The sequence below is a fragment of the Acomys russatus genome, chromosome 12 (assembly GCF_903995435.1).
Source record: "Acomys russatus chromosome 12, mAcoRus1.1, whole genome shotgun sequence".
In the NCBI taxonomy this organism is placed as follows: domain Eukaryota; kingdom Metazoa; phylum Chordata; class Mammalia; order Rodentia; family Muridae; genus Acomys; species Acomys russatus.
The window spans coordinates 4,487,202-4,508,748 of record NC_067148.1 but is presented as its reverse complement, the minus strand read 5'-3'; the positions used below and the strand labels follow the sequence as shown (position 1 = coordinate 4,508,748).

The 21,547-nt window shown below is 39.5% G+C and overlaps 1 protein-coding gene and 1 long non-coding RNA gene across 2 annotated transcripts in view; one reads left to right on the top strand and one right to left on the bottom strand.

Moving 5' to 3' along the window:
- The window catches only part of LOC127196261 (tomoregulin-2), a 156,836-nt gene that overhangs the window by 110,617 nt on the left and 24,672 nt on the right, over positions 1–21,547 (top strand). The gene's annotated exons all lie outside the window — the stretch shown is intronic.
- Positions 1–21,547, bottom strand: part of LOC127196262 (uncharacterized) — a 44,821-nt gene that overhangs the window by 12,109 nt on the left and 11,165 nt on the right. Inside the window, exon 2 of the long non-coding RNA XR_007831464.1 lies at positions 2,952–3,009. This is a non-coding gene — a long non-coding RNA (uncharacterized LOC127196262). The remainder of the gene's footprint in view (positions 1–2,951; positions 3,010–21,547) is intronic.

Below are 21,547 nucleotides of genomic sequence, written 5' to 3'. Positions count from 1 at the left end.
GTCTCTGCTACAGTAATTACTTTCGCATTGCAACAAATGAATAACTTTCTCAGGAACGCTATTTTCCATCGGAGACCGTACCTCTACCTGCTCTTCACTGAGTGCTCCGGTGCTCTCCCTACTGGAGAAAAATCTCTAAGAAGAAAGATCCAGTAAATAAGTTGCCTGAGAAATGTGTGTTTTAAAATGTCTGTGCCACTTTCTGTTAGAACTGATTTTCTCAAATTTGAAGTTTTGTCTACTTTTGTTCTCCTTAAGAGTTTTGAGCAACACGGAAGGCATCAATGGAGTTGGGCATGTGGCTGAACCATTAAAGCACTTGCCTGTTTCCCTTCCTGATGCTAAGAGGAAGTACTCTAAGCAAAGAAACTTTAGGGAGAAAGGATTTACTCTAGCCCACAGCTCAAACAGTCTGTCATGAGGAGGAACTCAAGACAGCTGATATGCAGCCAGTCAGGAAGCTGGGAAGGATGCGTGCCATTGCCTCATTTGCTCTCTCCACTATACAGCACAGGGTCTCCCAGGAAATTGTCTCTTTCACAATTAAGTTGGGTCTTCCAATAGCAATCAAGCCATAAAATCCCCCACAACATGCCCTGTGACCCATCTCGAAGATAACTCTATTCTATAAATTGACAATTTATAAATAATAAAATCTACACATTGAGTATTATTCTCTACTGGTTGTGGTAGTGCATGCTGGTAGCATTTGCTGAAGGAAAGAAGGCAAGAGGATTATGAGTTCAAGGCCAGCCTGGGAGTATAATTCTCTATGTAATTGGCTGATATCTGCTGAGATATTTTTCTTATATGTAACATACACTACTAGGTTTCAAAGAACCTAAATTTGAAACCTATTTTTTTCTGTTTAAAATACCACATAACCTAGGAAAGCCCTTAAAGAAATTTGGAAATGAGGATTGCGTGTTTTCTGCCCTTTCATGTGATTCCGACAGGAGGGCACTTGTGCAGGAGAGCTTCTCCGCAGGGATCCTTGGCACATGTGAGTGTGTGCGCTGCTGATGTTAACAGTGGCTTCAGAACATGGGTTACTTTCCAAGAGAAGTAATGATCTGACTTGAATGGTAAAAATTGATCTTGTTCTAATACTCCTCCTCCTGAAGAATTTTTGAATTGTGGCTTACAGTTTGTGTATCAGAATATTAACTGGGTAATATAAAAATTAGATGGCAAGTCTGTTGATCGTCACCTTCTCTTGATTAGGTGTGAAGTTTGAATTTTTACCCCTGTAATTCTGCTCTCTACTCATTAGGTTAAGTTTCACCCACACTTCATCTTCCGGAAGTGTAGGGATTGTTTGAGTCAGAAGGTTTATATTGTGACAAGGACATGGAAGCCACCACTATAGTCAATGCACAGAGTGTTTCACAAGTTGAATGAAATGATAATACCAGCTAAAAGCGATATTACTTAGACAATGAGAAAACAATTATTACAGAATCTGGTGTCATGGCATGCCAATTCAAGTCCTAAATTAAAGATGTCTAGAGCATATTCCAGATAAGACAGAACTCTCCATCCCAGCATTTCAAGATACTAGATTTTATTGAGAGATTGAAATTTAAGACAAACACATAAACCCTTTCAGTATTTTAAAAGAGGAATTTTTAATTCAAAGTCATTTCTTTTCTCTTAATGTCTTAATTACTTTTCTATTGCTGTGGATAAGACACCGTGACCAAAGCAATTTATATAAGAAAAAGCTTATTTGGAGCCTACAGTTCCAGAGGGTGATTCCATGACCACCATGGCAGGGAACATGGCAGCAGACAGGCTGGCATGATAATGGAGCAATAGCTGAGAGCTCGCATCTTAAAACATGATAACGACGGGACAGAGAGAAGTAACTGGCACTGACATAGGCTTCTGAAACCTCAAAACCTGTCCCGGGTGACAAACCTGCTCCAACAAAGCCACACTCCCTAATGCTTCCTAACAAGTGCCACCAATTAATGACCTCTGTGAGTGCCACTCCCACTGAACCCACCACCCTTTGTAAACAAGAAATAAAATAAGAACTAGCCTCGTCACTGATGGTCACAAACATTATTTTCTACTCCTTTCCCAGCATACAAAAGAGACTTTATCCTGTTTTAAATGTCTTTAGAGAAATCAATCTCCTCTTTTTTCTTGATCACCTCACCCATTAATCATTAATCCTTGATTACAAAATGAATATACCTTTTCATTTAAAATATTGTCTATGGACAACTGACTTCCAAGCATATCTTTGTTTAAAAGTAAAAGAAAACAAAGCACACATTGGTAGCTTACTTCCATAGCTCATGGCATCATTACCTACCATAATATTTTCAGTAAATGGGCTGGCTACCTAGGGTTTAGTAGAATACATGTACAGACTATTATTAGGCTTTGGATTTAATTTTGAGCCCTGAAATAGCATAGTTCGTTCACTGCTGCATGTGACATTTTAAAAACCTGAGCAAACAGTATTATTCTTAGGAAAGAAAAGCTCTTTCTCTCTAGATTCAGCATTTAGAAACAATATTGAATTGATTTGAATCAGAAAATTGTCTCTGAAAACCTGAAATGAATATAAACATTAGGCAGATGATCTCACCTCTTGCTTCCTGCCTTAGTCCTGTTTTGTTTCTTTTGAGTGGTTCTTAATATTTATTCAAAGTGTGCATGTGTGTAGATGCACCCCAAAGCCACAGTGCACTCTTGCTTTTGTCTGAGCCCAAGCAGAATGCACTCTATACTGCAGACTACACAAGCCCTTGAGCCCTGGGTGGAACCTCTTCGTAAGAAGCCAAATCTAATCATCCTACTGGGCACTGCTGTTTCATGTGTCTAGATCGCATGTGTTGGGTTTTTTTTTTTTTTTTTTTTTTTTTTTTTTTACTGCTGTTTCTACACCCAGCAGACAAACATGATACTTTGAGATGAATAAAGCTCTCTTGTCTCACCCTTCAGGCAGGATTCTCACATTCCTTGGAATGACAAAAGTTCACATCCCTTTTTGCCCTAGGTGGAAAACATAAAAGACTAAGATGCATCATTAATCATGCAGACTGTCTGCTGCAACACTGCCAAGAAAATGATCACCCTCGTACTGCCCATCAATATTGCTGACACCTGTCTAAGGCTCAGGTCGTGCATATCCATCTGCCTTTAGAGAAGTGTCAATGTGCAAACATTCCTTCACTATTTTTAGGGTCATGTTAACATTATTCATCACCTACCTGTCAGTTCATCCAATTTGTCATGCTATCCTGAGCTACCAATGACTGCTGCTGGCTATCTCCCCATTGCATTGTGGTTTTTAGAGCATGAGAGTATACAGTGTGTAGAAACTGTCAGAAGTGTGTGAGACAATGGAGTTCTACTACAGGCCAGAGTCCCCCCGCCCCCAAGAAATTACTATGGCTGTCATTTACGATTGGCAGACATTTTGAGGTCCCTGTGGCCTACCAAAAGTTCTACATCTGTCTTATTTCTAGGCAGTGGATTATATATTTTTTGATGAATTTTATTGTAAAACTCACAGCATCTGTGACCCTGGAAATGATTCCAGGAGGTTAAAAATCACAGCTTACAAGTGAAACAAACCTTCAGAAATTAAGAGGTCAAAGGAAGCTGTTCTGATGAAAGCTGTCAGTTCTGAATACCTAGAAGCATGCCGTACATGAGTTAAAAATAAAGTAGAAAGGCTGGAAAACAATCCAGAGCAGCACTAGGAGCTCATGAAGGTTTGTCTCAGCCGTCACTCAGCACAACAGCCACAGCTCCTAATTCAGCTTAGCTGATAGGTCAAACCCTGCAGAGAAGGCATCCCACCATAGGTGAGAAATTCCAGAACCAGGGATTAACAGGTCTGGGCTTCCAGACTCTGCTCAGCAGTAGCATTGAGGGGGACTGGGCTAGGTCTTGCCTTGGGTGTTTGGCCCCATGATTCTTAGTTTTCTGAACTGCAAAGTGTAGATGTCAAACGATCTCCAATATTTGCTTCAGGAGAATCTCTCTTCCTATTGTTCCATAGATTAATGGCTCAAAAAGCCACAGAATGCAATGCTCTCCCCTTGCTAACTGGGACCTTCTCTTCTCCGGGATGTGCATAAAGACGTTGGAATCCTGATAATGGCTGGGACAGTCCTTTTGCTAGCCTGAGCACACCAAAGTGATAAGGTCAAAGCCTAGCCGAGTACCAGTTATTTTCAGCCACTCCCACGTGACAGGAGTGTCACTGTGTCATCCGCGAAGTAAGCTGCCTATTTCATAGCTGTTGATGTCTAGGACTACAAAGCAACAGATATAACAAAACAACCAGAGAGCCACGAAGTCTTCTCATAAGGAAGATAAATGCCTTAAAGGAGCTGTTATTTTGTTAGCTACTTGTGTTAATGAAAACCTTAGAAAATGTTTTAAATCAGCTCTAGCAATTGGACCCAGGCCTACGTGTGTCTACGGTCCAGCTACACCTCTGGCCCCTCACTAGTGAGGGTCTTAGGAGGCTCGATCAGTTCATCATTAACACTGGTAATATTTGTTTTAGCTTTATATAGATAAAAAATGCCCAGGCACAGATGGTGCCCAAGTCTCCTGTTTGCTTCAAATTCGGAATCTCGTGTAACATTAATAAACATTCATATATTCAGATGATTTCTATGACAAACAATCAATCATTAAAGAAACAGAGTAGGGGGCTGGAGAGATGGCTCAGAGGTTAAGAGCACTGGCTGTTCTTCTGAAGGTCCTAAGTTCAATTCCCAGCACCCACAAGGTGGCTCACAACCATCTATAATGAGATCTGGTGCCCTCTTCTGGTGTTCAGGTGTACATGCAGGCAACACACTGTGTGTATCTATGATAAATAAATAAAATCTTTAAAAAAAAAAAAAAAAAAGAAAGAAACAGAGTAACAGGAACTCACATTTGCACTGCACTTACTTTGCATTATGATTTGTAGACAGCCTGTGGCCTTCCCCTTCTAAAGCTACCTTAAGAGTGCACACATCACAAGTCTTTTAGGAATGAGGCAAAGCAGCTCAGACTGATGCGGCAGAGCTGGTGAGACCTGTGGAGTGACGTGATTGGCAGAAAGAAAAGCCAAAATGTTGCCATTTTAGGTACCAGGTTTACCTGGCAGAGAAGAGAAAACATTGTGAAGATGACGGGCGGGGCTTGAAGGAAGAGGAAGCTTTGATGAGCTGGAGGGTTCTGCAGCTGGCACAGGGCTTGCTGCCTCAGAAGCATTGTGTAGAAACGAGTACCAGATACAGCTGAGTGGAGGTGGTGGCTTATAAGTCAGTCAAGCCTTCTTCCTTATTTGTCATAAATGTGTAAATGTATTCTTTGGTAGGGGGGCCTATGGGTTGAGGTCTTATTAACTAATGCCACACTTAAGTCTTTAAATGGAAGAAACAAACCTGGCAGCATGGAGAAGAACAGAAGAGCAAAGAAAAGAAGACAAGGCAAGACAAATTAAGACTGCCCTGTAGGGATAATGAAGAATGGATGCTACCAATAGCAGAGAAGAAATATTTTAGATGCATTTAGGATGTATAAGTTTAGCCGATTTGCTGTCTAGTTATGAATGGCAAGAGAAGTAGAATAAGACTGAAGAAAAATACGCTGGCTCCTTGTTTTGATGCCTGTGTGATTAAGATAGAGAAAACCACATGAGGAAGAGCCCATATGTGGCCAAGTGTCCCTGGATGCATCAACATAGAGATGACGCTGCTGGTGTGCGAGGAGGGGAGAGCTAAGCCTGGAGGCTGAGCCTGGAGGTGCCATGGTATTGCAAGAAGAAAAAGCAAATGTGGTGGAGAATAAATAAATAGGGACCCATGGGTGGTATAGAGGACTTCTGGAAGCTAATGGCAGTGAGACCCACAGAAGCTCCTGTCGTTGGCTTCCCCCCTATGTCCTATTTCATGTTTCTGCCTCTAGAATTTAAAAAAAATGGATATTTTATTAAATGCTGTGCCTAAAAATATTCCTTTTGTTCCCAAACTTACTTTTCAGTATAATTGTGTCCATAGCTTGCTATTTGCCCTGGCTGCTATCTATGTGTGGAGCAAAGTGCTCGCCTTTTTCTTCATACTGTTGCAGTCAGCCTGCTGGGATTCCCTCATGGCCCTTTGCCTGCAGTTCATACATTCTGCAAATCGTGTGTTTTATTTTTCCCAGTCTGTTTAACGTGAACAGAATTTTGTTTATGCATTTGTGGTTTTATCTCTTTTGTTCCTTGTCCTCTCTAGTTATCACTGAAACTCCAGGAGGGCAAGTAAGTCATCCCAGTCTCCCTTATAAATGTAGTGCCTAGAAAAATGCCTGGTACATGGTCAACAGCCTACAAGCATTTGGTCAAGACCAGTGCTCGTTTCTCCAGAAGTAGAACTGTGAGTGTTTTTATAGAAGTCCCCATGTTAAAGCAATGTCCTCTTGTTTTCTTCCTAAGAAATATTACCTGTATTAATAAAATTTCACAAACTTTTTGTTCAAAGCTACACAAGCCTAAGGTGTGTAGGTATGTGTATCACAAATTATGGATACATTTTTTTAAACACCTAATGTATTCCACTTTGGGAGTTTAATGTTTCATCTGAACTGGACATTTAAAAAACACTTTAAGAACGAACTTTTATAGGAAATTTAATTCCAAACATTGCTTTGGAAGTAATAGGAAAGACTGTTTACTAAAAGGGGAAGAAAGAGACCTTCATATGCAAATGTCTGGCATTTGAAAATGTCATATAGCTACATCTACATATAAATAAGCTGCACTCTGGATTCCAGGGAAGGAAGACTTTGTGTAGCATTAGCCAATTTCTATATCAAAGTAAAGGGAACTAATAGAGCAGAGCAAGTCAAGACTTGGAGGGTGGATCTGCACTACCTATTAACAGCAGCGGCACTCCAGGTCAAAGACCAACTGGACAAAGTCCAAGCCAGAATGAAACCCAAAGCCCACATGCTTGAAGGACAATGGCAATAGGCCAGCTAGAGGAAAAGGGACTCATGCAGATCAGATCCCGACAAGTCCCTACCAAGCACTTACTACCCTGCCAAACACTGACATGGAAACCTAAGTCCTCTGAGATCTTTAACATAACCTCTAGGCTCAGACTTGCTTTTCCTTACACAGAGTTCTAAAGGTTGGAGCAAACAAACAAACAAAAAACAATAACAGTTTTTTTGACCTCTTTCCAATTTCACATTTGCTCCACTGCCTTAATACAATAGGGTGCTCCCAGATTATGGCAGAGTAACTTGCAGGGTGGGGGGGGGATTGATAAATTAATTTACATGATTTTACTGACCATTTCATGTAATCCCTGTGAGACTTATAGTTTCATACCCGTGAGAACTGACCGAAGTCAATCAGGCAGTGTCTGCACCACAATTTAATTTTAGGTACAGAAGCATATCCTGGCTCCCCCTCAAGAGCTGGGACTGAAAGAATATGCTTCCAGAATGATAGCGGAAGGGAAAACTTGAAATTTAGGAGTGAACTCTATTTTAGGAAGCTTAATAAGGCAGCAATAGGGAAGAAAACAGAGAGTCCAAAGATAACCAACAAAGGAGGGCTTGTCTTGAAGAAAGATAAGTAAAGTTAAATTGTTGCTGTCTCGTCGAATATAGAAGAATGTCTGGCAACTTCTTAGTCCTTCTCTTTGAAATGGCCATTCAGTAAAGGAGTTATCACCACTGAAAATATTTAAAATTTAGGATCATAAAGTTGAAGACCCTCATCCATGGCCATCCACTATTGCAGAAGTTTCGAATATGTATGGACAGGGTTCTCTCTAGCAGTCTGCTTGGCCCTACCATTCTTGCCTGTGTCCGGGCAGAAAGAGCAACAGGAAAAGGGAGAGATGCACATTGGATACATCTGAAAATACACAGTCCCTTGTGGCAGATATTAAAGGAACCAAAGCAAGTCCCTAATGAGGATTAAAAATATCATATCAAAGAACATGTTTCAAAAACTAAAAAAGGAAAAAGAAGTAGGGAAAATTTTGTTGACTTTCTGCTAAAATGTGCTGACATGTGGGGATATTTGTGTTTTTCTGAACATCTGGTGCATGTTAGTATGTTTTTATTCACAATCCTCTATTATTAATAAAAAGGAAAGCTGAATAATTAGGACACACTGCCACAATAAATGAATACTATGCATGAATTCTCCCACCGCACAGACTCTCACCATTCTATCAAACAAAAAAAATATAAAGTTATTTTTCAATAGAGGAATCTGAATATTATCTTATTATAACAAATTTCTTTTCATCAGAATAGACCATATTGAGTCAGCAACACTTGCATCTAAGAGCTTAGAATCCATTTCAAGTCATGATTGTCATTATTAATAATGATCCACATTATACTTTTAATATTGGCTTAAGTTTGAAGAACTACCTCAACTTGATAGATACTTGCCTTGCCAAGACGGAATTCCATTTCTTTAATAAGACTTTATGGAGCAGAGATGATTTTATTAGATAGAAAGGCACCATCATTTTTGGCTCCTTTGTAGCCTGTCAAATTGAAGTTGTCTCTACTGACTTTATAAACTTTGCTTAACCTTCAGCTCCTATTAAGGATTGCTTCAGCTACTTGTGGCTTTTTATAAGAACCCACTACTGAACGGCTGAATCCTTTCCATCAAATGCAGGCAGCCAACACTGACACGCAGTTCAAGAGTGGCTAAGGCTAGAACAGGTGTGGTGGTGGAGTACAGGCTGCCCAGAAGGGATCACAGCACTGTAGCACTTTGTAGCAGGACACCTCGGTAGCTCTTACTGCCTGCCTGGCACTCACTCTTGGCCACACACCCTGCCCTCATATCTTTCATTGTCTGTGCACCTGATATAGCCAGTTACCCTGAATGATGCTTAGACTCTCGTGTGGCTTTTTATAGATCTATAAGTCATTCTAGCATCAACGAATACCTCTGCTTTTCTTCGATTGCCAAAGTCTTGTTCCCAGTTCACATGTCAGCTTAGACACCTTTCCCCTGCGAATGACAGTGTTTAGAATAGACACGTCTACGTGCTGAATACTTTGTGCTATAACAATATGTACCAATACATACCTACATTTTAAACCTCATTTATTTAAAACAGCTATAGTGGTCTGGGCACTTAACATGTGCCAGACACTGAGACAAATTTTACAACATTGAATTACAGATTAAAAACTTGCCTGTAGTGGCAAAGCCGGGAGAAAAGGAAGTGAAGACACACTCCCCAGCCTTACCTTAGCACTAACCAGTGTTTCCAGGAAGGTACTGACTGCTATTTTCTAGCATAAAGTATTTCATTACAGCTGTTTCATATATATGTATTATAATTTGCTTTCAGTCATTTCTCTTCATCCACTGCTTTCCCCTGTACCCCCTGCTCCCTCTGCCTGGTTCCCCCTTCTTGCTTCCATATCACATGTGTTGTGTTACACCCTCTTTACCTCACTCCACCAAGATATGTTCCTTCTTTCTCATGATCCTCATTTCTAGCTTCCTTCTTTGCCCCGCATGATAAATCATATCTATGCATACATACACAAACATAAAAAGTTATATATGGGCTTTGTGTCTAAGACAAATCATGCACTATTGGTTTGTTACACTTAACATGATGACCTCTACTTCATCTGTTTTCTCGCACATGTCAACTGTCTTTACAAGTGCATGAAATTCCATTGTGTATATAGACCATCTGTCTCTTGATAGATACCTCAGCTGGTCTATTTCCTGGTATTGAGAACCTTACAACAGGTTTCTGCTTTTTAACATTCTTAAGCTGAGGTCTTTTGTTCCTCTCCTTCACCTCAAAGTTTCAGCAAAAGTCTTTTTGTGACCAACATGGGCTTCCTGTCTTTACTGTAGAGATGACAAAACAGCTACAGAGGCATTCATGAATTTCTTCATGCCCTACAAGTAGCAAGGAGGGACACTGGCTTCTGAACACAGACCATGGCATGATAACTTCATTCAAAGGAAAAATTACTCTCAGTGTTGCAAAAATTAACTGTCTATTAACATACTAATGACTCACAAGATACATTAATTGCATGTTGAAAGACTAGCAGAAAACATTCCTTATGTGTAATATTTCTAGATAATACCACAAAATACTCAGAGTTAAAAGACTGCACCTAAGGCTCTTTCCAGGTTGAACTTTGTTCTTGATTTCTTTAGGACAGCATAGCCTAAAAGATGGTGAAGGGCTTTTATGGGTCCAGCTTGGTGTGATAGAAAGACAGAGCATCTGAAGCTCCACTCAGCTGTCTGTGTGCTGGGTAAACCTCATCTTCTCTGTATTAAACTAATCATCTCTGTCCAGTGGATGATCCATTGCTCTGAGGTGCAGATAATGAGCTGTACAGTGATGTTATTAGTCTGACAGTGCTTTGGAAGGACAGGACAGTCAACTCTGGCAAAGTCTGGACTCTGTAGTAGCTGTCTCTGGTGATTGAATAATAATGGAAATTTAAAATATGGAGAGAAATTTTAGATTTTCAAAGCCGTCAGCCACCCTTGGACTTTCCAAGTATTTCTTCTGCTTCTTCTTCTTCTTCTTCTTCTTCTTCTTCTTCTTCTTCTTCTTCTTCTTCTTCTTCTTCTTCTTTTCTCTCTCTCTCTCTCTCCCTCTTTCTCTCTCTCTCTTGGTACCCCTCTCTCATTTGTTCCCTCTCTCTTCATCTCACTCTTGACACATCAGCAGAAGAAACTGTTTCTCATACAAGGGTGTAAGGACAACAGATGGAGATTTGAGTTTTAAAAACTTGAAGGACGGTGTTGATTTTTTTTTATTCAATAAGATTCTTTTTTTTTTTTAAGATCTCTGTCTTTAGATTTATTTATTATGTATACAATGTTCTGCCTGCATGTGTGCCTTCCTGCCAGAAAAGGGCACCAGATCTCATTAGAGATGGTTATGAGCCACCATGTGGTTGCTGGAAATTGAACTCAGGACCTCTGGAAAAGCAGCCAGTGCTCTTAACCTATAAGCCATCCATCACGCCCGTAAGATTCTTAATAAATAATGAACACCTCAGGATCTACTAAATCTAAACAAGTAAGTAAGAGTAAAAAAAGTTAAATTCAACAGCTTCGCCATTACTTTTCAGGCCAAAAGAAGTTACTTGAAAATCATATTTTGCATGATGAAAGCATGTTTATTATAGGAACCTCATATACATAATCACTATTAACTTCTGATGAGTGTCTTTCTGTTTTTAGTATTTTTCACATACTGTTTGTGTACATATTAATTTCTGTATATACATGTACATATGTATATGTTTGTATGTATGTGTATATAGGTATGTATGTGTATATGCATATACACATATCTAAGTATGTATATAAATTTGTGTGTGTATGTGTGCATGCATACTTGTGTGTCTACATGATTGTATATATGTATGTGTGCAAACTTTTGCATATATATATATACATATATATACTTGTATGTATGTTTCTTTATATGTATGTGTATATGGGTATGCATATTCATGTGTAGGCATACTTGTGTGTGTATGTGCTAGAATTGGAGTCCTACTTACTTGATATGCCATCAAAATTTGTTCTTTTCAATTTGAATAATATTTTGCCTTTCTGTTACACTGTAATTTGATGATTACATTGCTTCAAAATGTTAGATAATTTCCAATTTTCATTATTTTAGGTGATGCTGCACTTAATAACTCTGCCTACTTTTGAGGCTTTTAACTCACAGATTTGAAAGCATGCAGCATACACTGTCCTAATAATGACATCTTAAATTCTCATATCTTCTCTGTCAACCACTGCCCAGCTAAAGTCTGTTGTGACTTCCTAATGACAGGACAGCAGATGTAAAAGCTGATCACAGGGAGCTTCCTGTTCAGATCCCTAGAAGCCTGAGGTGAAGCCTTTGAAAATTCTGTGTGTGTGTGTGTGTGTGTGTGTGTGTGTGTAAGAGAGAGAGAGAGAGAGAGAGAGAGAGAGAGAGAGAGAGAGAGAGAGAGAGAGAGATTTCTACATAGTCCAAAACAACCAAATCCTAAAACTACGTGTAGTAAAGAAAAAAGCATATAAAATGTTGGTGGCAGTTTTCTTTAGGCTGTAAAATTTGAGGGTTTTTTTTTTGTTGTTGTTGTTGTTCTTTTATTATCTGTATTTTTTACTATTGTCAACTCAATGTGAATTGCTTTTATAATGAAAAATATCCAATATACTTTATTTTTAAGAAAAAATATAGAACTAAGCAATTTAGCTCTCTCCAGAAAACCACATTCTTCACATAGAATGGTATAGTTTCTATTAGTCAGTGAAACACCTATGGTTATGAGTCTACCTACAGATTCAAGTGGAGTAGTGAAGCAATCTCAGGGATCTCTCCAGGCAAAAAGACATCTCTATCTCATTTATCTGTACCTTCAGACAAAATTGTTTTCCAGCCTGAAATTATCCACATGACTGCTTCTTTCATTTTTCCCCTAACTCTGCATGTTCAACTCTACAGCAATCCATTACTATTGAGACTCTAACAAGAAAACCCCAGATTACACTGAGGGCACACAGAATATGGATGTAAGGGCTGATAACTGGCTCTACAATCCTCATGACCACGTTCATCTGAATTTCCTTTAAAGTGGAGTTCAGGACTTAGACACACATGGCATCTGGAGCTAGTTCCTGGTTTTAACTGCACAGTTATAGGAACAAATTCCATATGTCTGCCTTCGCCCTCCAACTTATCAAAGATGTGTACCAATGTGAGAGGGTGTGTCATTTATAGAACAAGTCTATATGTATATTTATATGTATGCAAATAACCTTTTATATGTTTATGCACACACACCTACACTAACTATCCTGTGGAGTGGTTCAGTCTTTTTGTAAGAATGACACTTTGAAGGTATTAAATTGTCATAAAATAACAATGCCACTTAATAATCTTTTGACCAATACGAGACCTGTGTTATTATAATGCAAGCTAAAGGAAGAAATTCTACAGATTTATTCTCTTTAAAGAATTTCATTTCCTTGTGATACATTTTTCAAAAGCAGAGAGAAATGCTTTGTTTAACAGCATTCTTCGGTGATATTTCTTCATTGTCTCAGTTCCCATCTTTTCATATTTCTTACCATGCTTTTAAACTTGCCTCTGTGTGTCCTCTGGACCAATCAATGTCCTTCCTTCTGTTTCATACACCATGTGCCTCTAGGGAATTTCCCCAATCTCACTTAGCATTAGCTATTTCAGCCTCTACTATTTTTCTAATAAAAAATATTCTTTCCTGTGTATACAATTTTAGTGTATACATGCTAAAATTATCAGAGCTTTCTTAAAAATCATTGATTTTGAAATATTTGTATTGAAGTTAAAGTATTTCTTCTCAAAGTCTCTATGATATAAGATGACATTACTTAGCTACTTGAGGCAAATTTAGTCTTTTGAGGTGTTCCTCCTTTTTTTCTTTTTAGATAGGGTCTTTGAGGCATTTTGAATGAGAATAGCTCCAACAGCCTAGTGTATTTGAATGTTGGGTCCTCGGTTGCTGGAACTGTTTGGGAAGGATTGGGAGGCGTGGCCTTGTTGAAGGAGGGATGTCACATGGGCTGTGAAGTTTCAAAAGACCATGCCATTCCAGTTAGCTCTATTTTTGCCTCCTGCCTGTCTATCATATGTGAGTTCTCAGCTACTGCTCCAATGCCATGCTTGCCTGCCTCCTGTCATGGACCCCTCTGTGATGCTCATGAACTCTGATCATCTGGATCCATAAACCCTCAATTAAATCGTTCTTTTATATAAGTTACTTTGGTCATGGTGTTTTGTCACAGCAATAGAACAGTACAGTACAACAGAACCAGGACAGTCTCCCTCTGTGGCATGTACTATCCTCAGATTCATGATTCTCTTGCCTCGATATTCAAAGCACTGGAATTTCCAGGGTCAACACCAGCTGCTGCTGCTGCTCCTTCCATTTTAAACACACAAATGGGTCACACACTCTTCCTATAAGACATACTTGGAAAAGAGTATTTTTTTTCTCTCTGCCTAGCCATATCCAAGCCTTAGACAATTTCTATCACCTAAACTTTAATACTGATTTTCTATTTGTCTGCTGTTTCCTCGGAATCCCCTTATTGATCCATATTCCATCCCAATGAGATATGCTAGAGACTTTCCTGTTGCCCTTGAAATCCAAGTAATATTCCTTCTCTTGATATATAGAGTTCTGCTACGAGAGGACTGTGGCTGACCTCTTTGTCTTCTTTTTGCATCCATCTCGCTTACCTGTCTCTCCCTCTCCTCCTCCTTTACCTGGCTCTCTCTGCTCTGACAGAGGACCTTGCTTCTGTGGTCCACTCATTCCATCAGGACCCTCCATGGACGCTTCAGCTGGCCAGCTTTTCACAGCTCTTCCTTACCACACCTGTCTGAACTAGGTCTCCTAGCCCACTGTTCAGTATCTGAACACACTTGGTTTCTCCTGTACCATTTCAAGCTGACATGTTGAGTTTTTATTTATTTATTTATTATTTAATTTTCTGTTGTCTATCTCACTGTCTAATTTGTATTCACTTCAGGAAGGAAACTCTTTGTGACTTACCACTTATTCCTTATGTTTGTAGCACCAGCTACATAGGAGGAAATAAGTCATTGTTTTAAGTGAATCAGTAGGTGAGCGAATTAGATCAGTCAGGGGAAAGCTGTGTAAATTCAGACACCTCATGAGAGCAAGCATTTCTTACTATTTTAGGAGCCAAAGAGTTACATAGTCAAATACTAAGAGCCTAAAGCCATAGGTTGATATTAGCAACATCAAGTAAAGCATAAGTGGAGGTTTTAAACTATGTATCTCACTCTACTCCTGTTTCTGAATATATTCATCTTATGTTTCTATTTCTAAATAAATGGTCGTCTGGAAGCTGCAACTGTACTGTCAGCTGTTCTATTTCAATAGACCAAAATACATTTGACTTTCCAAATTCAAAAGTGTACATGTTTTATAACCTCTATTGATTTCTTGAGTGCCTTGCCATGTATTTGAAAAGTGTAAATTATCTTCTGGGTGTGGGATAGACCTGTGAAAAGGTAAACAAGTAAAGTAGTTTTTAGTAATAACTTATTTCAACCTCTAAGTAGTGTCTAGGCAGAAAGAAATTGTGTAGGACCTCACAACATTCTTAACTACTTCTACAGTTATTCATGTGGAGTTAACTATTTAAAGTCACCATTAGGTATAAAATGTCAGAAACAAACCCATTGTTCAAAGCTGGAAATTTTTTTTTTTTTTTTTTTTTTTTTTTTTTATTAATTTATTCTTGTTACATCTCAATGTTTATCCCATCCCTTGTATCCTCCCATTCCTCCCCCCCCATTTTCCCATTATTCCCCTCCCCTATGACTGTTCCTGAGGGGGATTACGTCCCCCTATATATTCTCATAGGGTATCAGTCTCTTCTTGGCTACTTGCTGTCCTTCCTCTGAGTGCCACCAGGTCTCCCCCTCCAGGGGACATGGTCAAATGTGAGGCAACCAGAGTATGTGAGAAAGTCGTAATCACACTCTCCACTCAACTGTGGAGAATATTCTTGACCATTGGCTAGATCTGGGAAGGGGTTTTAAAGTTTACCTCCTGTATTGTCCTTGGCTGGTGCCTTAGTTGAGCGGGACCCCTGGGCCAAATCTGCCTATCATATTGTTCTACTTGTAGATTTCTAGGACCCTCTGGATCCTTTTATTTTGCTGTTCTCATCTCCATGCGTCTCTCATTTAGAGTCCCAATAGGATCCTTCCCCTCTGTCCCAGTTTCCTTGTAAGTGAAGGCTTTCGTGGGACATGTCCCTTGGGCTAGTATGCAGATATAAGTGAGTATATAACCATTTGATTCTTTCTGCTTCTGGGTTAACTCACTCATTATGATCATTCTAGCTCAATCCATTTATCCACAAATTTCGGGAATTCCTTGTTTTTAATAGCTGAGTAGTATTCCATAGTGTATATGTACCACAGTTTTCTTTATCCACTCTTCTACTGAGGGACACTTAGGCTGTTTCCAGTTCTGGCTATTATGAATAAGGCTGCTATGAACATGGTTGAGCAAATTTTCTTGTTGTGTGCTGGAGCATCTTTCTGGGTATATTCCAAGGAGTGGAATAGCTGGGTCTTGAGGAAGCCCTATTCCCATTTTTCTGAGATAGCACCAGATAGATTTCCAAAGTGGCTGTACTAGTTTGCATTCCCACCAGCAATGAAGGAGTGTTCCTCTCTCCCCACATCCTCGCCAGCATGTGGTGTCGCTTGAATTTTTGATCTTAGCCATTCTGATGGGTGTAAGATGGAATCTCAGAGTTGTTTTGATTTGCATTTCCCTGATGACTAAGGAGGTTGAGCATTTCTTATAAGTGTTTTCTCAGCCATTTGATACTCCTCTGTTGAGAATTCTCTGTTTAGTTTCCAAGCCCCATTTCTCAATTGGGTTATTCGGTTTGGTGGTGTTTTAATTTCTTGAGTTCTTTATATATTTTGGATATTAGACCTTTGTCAGATGTAGGGTTGGTGAAGACTTTTTCCCAGTCTGTAGGCTGTCGCTTTGTTCTCTTGACAGTGTCTCCTGCCTTACAGAAGCTTCTCAGCCTCATGAGGTCCCATTTATTAATGGTTGACATTAAGGCCTGGGCCGTTGTTGTTCTGTTCAGGAAGTTGTCCTCCTGTGCCAATATGTTCCAGGCTCTTTCCCACTTTTTCTTCTAAGTGAGTTAGTGTCTCTGGTTTTATGTTGAGGTCTTTAATCCACTTGGATTTGAGTTTTGTGCAAGGTGACAAATATGGGTCCAGTTTCATTTTTTTTACACTAGACCTCCAGTTAGACCAGCAACCATTTGGTTGAAGATGCTATCCTTTTTCCATTGAATGATTTGGCTTCTTTGTCAAAAATCAAGTGACCATATGTGTGTGGATTCATATCTGGGTCTTCGATTCGATTCCACTGATCAACCAGCCTGTTGCTGTGCCAGTACCATGCTGTTTTAAGTACTGTTGCTTTATAGTAACAGTTTTGAGATCAGGTATGGAGATTCCTCCGGAGCATCTTTTATTGTACAAGATTGTTTTAGCTATTCTGGGTTTTTTGTTTTTCCATATGAAGTTCAGAATTGAACTTCAATGTCTTTAAAAAATTGTGTAGTTATTTTGGATAGGGATTGCATTGAATCTATAGATTGCTTTTGGTAGGATGGCCATTTTTAACTATGTTAATTCTCCCGATCCATGAGCAAGGAAGATCACGCCATCTTCTCAGGGTCATCTTCAATCTCTTTCTTCAGAGTTTTGAAATTTTTTTCATACAAGTCCTTCACTTGCTTAGTTAGGGTAACTCCTAGATATTTTATATTGCTTGTGGCTAATGTGAAGGTGTGGTTTTCCTAATTTCTTCCTCTGCAAGCTTGTCATTTGTGTATAGGAAGGCTACAGACTTTTTTGAGTTAATTTTGTATCCAGCCAATTTGCTGAAGGTGTTTATCAGCTTTAGGAGTTTCTCTGGTGGAGTTTTGAGGGTCACTTATGTACACTATCATATCATCTGCAAAGAGGGATAATTTGACTTCCTCCTTTCCCATTTGGATCCCCTTGAATCTCCTTTGTTGTCTTATTGCTCTGGCTAGAACTTCGAGTACTATATTGAAGAGATATGGAGAGAGTGGGCAGCCTTGCCTTTTTCCCGATTTGAGAGGAATTTCCTTGAGTATCTCACCATTTACTTTGATTTTGGCTATTGGCTTGCTGTATATAGCCTTTAGTATGTTGAGGAAAGTGCCTTGTATCCCCGATCTCTCTAAAACTTTAACATGAATGGGTGTTGAATTTTATCAAATGCTTTCTCTGCATCCAAGGAGATAATCATGTGGTTTTTTATTTTCAGTTTGTTTATATGATGGATTACATTGATGGATTTCCGTATATTAAACCATCCCTGCATGCCTGGAATGAAGCCTACTTGGTCATGATGAATGATATCTTTGATGTGCTCCTGTATTCGTTTTGCAAGTATTTTATTTAGTATTTTTGCATCTATGTTCATAAGAGAAATTGGTCTGAAATTCTCTTTCTTTGTTGAGTCTTTGTGAGGTTTAGGTATCAATGAGACTATGGCCTCATAGAATGAATTTGGTAATTTTCCATCCATTTCTATCTTTTGGAGTAGCTTGAAGAGTATCGGTATTAGCTCGCCCTTAAAGGTCTGGTAGAATTCTGCACTGAAACCATCTGGCCCTGGGCTTTTTTGGTTGGGAGACCATCGATGATTGCTTCTATTTCTGTCGGGGAAATGGGACTATTTAACTTGTTTATCTGTTCTTCACTCAACTTTGGCAAGTGAACTTGATCAAGAAAATCGTCCATTTCCCTTAGATTTTCAAATTTTGTGGCGTATATGCCTTCAAAGTAGGATCTTATGATTCTTTGAATTTCTTCAGTGTCTGTTGTTATGTCTCCCTTTTCATTTCTGATTTTGTTGATTTCAATACTGTCTCTCTGCCTTTTAGTTAGTTTGGCTAATGGTCTGTCTATCTTGTTGATTTTCTCAAAGAACCAGCTCTTGGTTTTGGTTGATTCTTTGGACTGTTTTCTTGGTTTCTAATTTGTTAATTTCAGCCCTGAGTTTGATAATTTCCAGGCGTCTACTCCTCTTGGGTGTTTTCTGCTTCTTTTTTTTCTAGGGCTTCCAGTTGTGTTGTTAAGATGCTTATGTGCGATGTTTCCAATTTCTTTTTAAAGGCACTTAGTGCTATGAATTTTCCTCTTAGCACTGCTTTCAATGTATCCCACAAATTTGGGTATGTTGTTTTCTTCATTTTCATTGAATTTCAGAAACTCCTTGATTTCTTTCTTTATTCTTCTTCCCTGACCCAGGTGTCATTTAGCAGAGAGTTGTTTAGTTTCCACAAACGTGTAGGCTTTTTGTTATTTCTGTTGTTGTTGAATTGCAGCCTAAGAGCATGGTGATCTGATAGGATACAAGGTATTATTTCAATCCTCTTGTATCTGTTGAGGCTTGCTTTGTGACCTACGATGTGATCAATTTTGGAGAAGGTTCCATGGGGTGCAGAGAAGAAGGTGTATTCTTTCTTGTTTGGGTGAAAGGTTCTATAGATATCTGTTAGATCCATTTGACCCATGGCATTGGTTAATGATGTTATTTCTTCTCGGCTTAGTTTCTGTTTCAATGACTTATCCTTCAGTGAGAGTGGGGTGTTGAAGTCTCCCACTATTATTGTGTGGGGATCGATGTGTGGTTTAAGCTTTTTTAGGAGATCTTTTACATATGTGGGTGCCCTTGTATTGGGAGCATAGATGTTCAGAATTGTGATGTCATCTTGGTTGACTTTACCTTTGATAAGTATGAAGTGTCCTTCCTCATCCCTTTTGATTAATTTTGGTTGAAAGTCTATTTTGTTCGATACTAAAATGGCTACACCTGCTTGCTTCTTGTGACCATTTGCTTGGAATATTTTTTTCCAACCTTTTACCCTGAGGTAATGCCTTTCATTATGGGTGAGATGTGTTTTCTTGGATGCAGAAGAATGTTGGGTCTTGTTTATGTACCCATTCGGTTAGTCTGTGTCGTTTTATTGGAGAATTGAGGCCATTGATGTTGAGAGATATTAATGACCAGTGACTGTTAAGAGTCTTAATTTTGATGTTGTTTCCAGTCGAGCGTTTGTGTAGTTGTGTTTTTTGCCATGGGATAGTTATCTATTTCCTGGGTAGTTTTGGTTGTAGCTTGACCCTTTGGGATGGAGTTTTCCTTCTAGTACCTTCTGTAAAGCTGGGTTTGTGGATAGGTACTGTTTGAATTTGTTTTTGTCATGGAATATTTTGTTTTCTCCATCAATGGTTATTGATAATTTTGCTGGGTAAAGTAGTCTGGCCTGGCATCTGTGTTCTCTTAGGGTTTGCAGGATCTCTGTCCAGGACCTTCTGGCTTTTATGGTCTCTGCTGAGAAGTCAGGTGTAATTCTGATAGGTTTACCATTAAATGTTATTTGGCCCTTTTCCCTTGCAGCTTTTAATATTTTTTCTTTGTTCTGCATGTTTTGTGTTTTGATTATTATGTGGCGGGCAGTTTTTCTTTTCTGGTCAATTCTATTTGGTGTTCTGTAGGCCTCTTGTATGTTTATAGGCATCTCTTCTTTAGATTGGGGAAATTTTCTTCTATGATTTTGTTGAGAATAGTTTCTGGGCCCTGGAGTCTGATGTCTTCTCTTTCTTCAATGCCTATTATCCGCAAATTTCTTCTTTTCATGGTGTCCTTAATTTCTTGGATGTTTTGTGTCAGGAGTTTTCCAGATTTGGCATTTTCTTTAATGGTTGATTCAATATCTGTGATTGTATCTTCTAGCCCTGAGATTCGTTCTTCCATCTCTTGGATTCTGTTAGAAAAGCTCACCTCTGTGTTGCTCGCCTTCTTCTCTGAGGTCTCACGTTCTCGTTTTTCTTCTGTCTGTGTGTTTATCATTGAATCCATTTTCATTTTCAGATCTTGAACTGATTTTTTGATTTCTTTCATCTGATTTTTTGTATATTCCTGAGTTTCTTCCATTGCCTCTTTATAGGTCTTCAGAGCTTGAACCGTTTTAGCTATTTCTTTCATCTGGTTGTTTGCATTTTCCTGCAATTTTTCCAGTTCCACTCTATGTGCTTCTTTTATGTCTCTCACCTGTTTGTCTGCGTCTTCCTGCATTTGATTACGAATTTTATTTGTTTCCTCCATTATCATCCTCATTACTAAGGATTTGAGGTCATTTTCTTGTATTTCCGTTGTATTTGAGTTCTCTGGGTGGTTTTCTTTGGGATAGCTGGAAACTGGAGACGCCATGTTGTTTTGGGGTTTTTTGCGTATGCTTTTTCGTTGTCCTTTAGACATCTTGCCGTCTTTGTTTTTGTTGGGTAGCTTCCAGAGTTGAATGGAGGGTGTCTGATGATAGATTCACTTGTTTTCTTACGATTTCCCTAGGCTGCGAGCTCAAAGCTTCACTGGTGTGGATGTTAGGAGGTTAGCCCTGTTGTTCTGGTCTCTCACAGCCAGTGATCCTCAGTCCCTCTCTGCTGTGGATCCTGCAATTGTTCTGGGTCTCTGAATGAGCGTTGGGTCAGGCCAAGGTATCCACAGCCTTCTGTGTTCCCTGCCAAGTCCAGCCAGGAGCACTGGGACCGAACCACGGGCAGAACTCAGCTAGATTCTCAGGGCCAGAACCGTCTGCCAAGCTCAGCTAGGGATTTTGGGCCCAAAATGCACACAGGGCCCAGCCAGAATTTTTGGGCTGGGACTACGCACCAAGCTCCACTAGGGCCTTTTGGCCCAAAGTGCGTGCTGTGGTCAGTTATTGACTCAGGGCCCGAACTGACCACCAATCTCAGCCAGGAATTCTGGATTCAAACTGTACACTGTGTCCAACCAGAGTCTTAGAGCTGGTGGAACCAAGAGCTCTGTCCAGCCTGTGCCACAGCAGGAGAACTGCGGCTGCTCTGAGTTAGCGCCAGTGGTGGAACAAGTGCTCCAC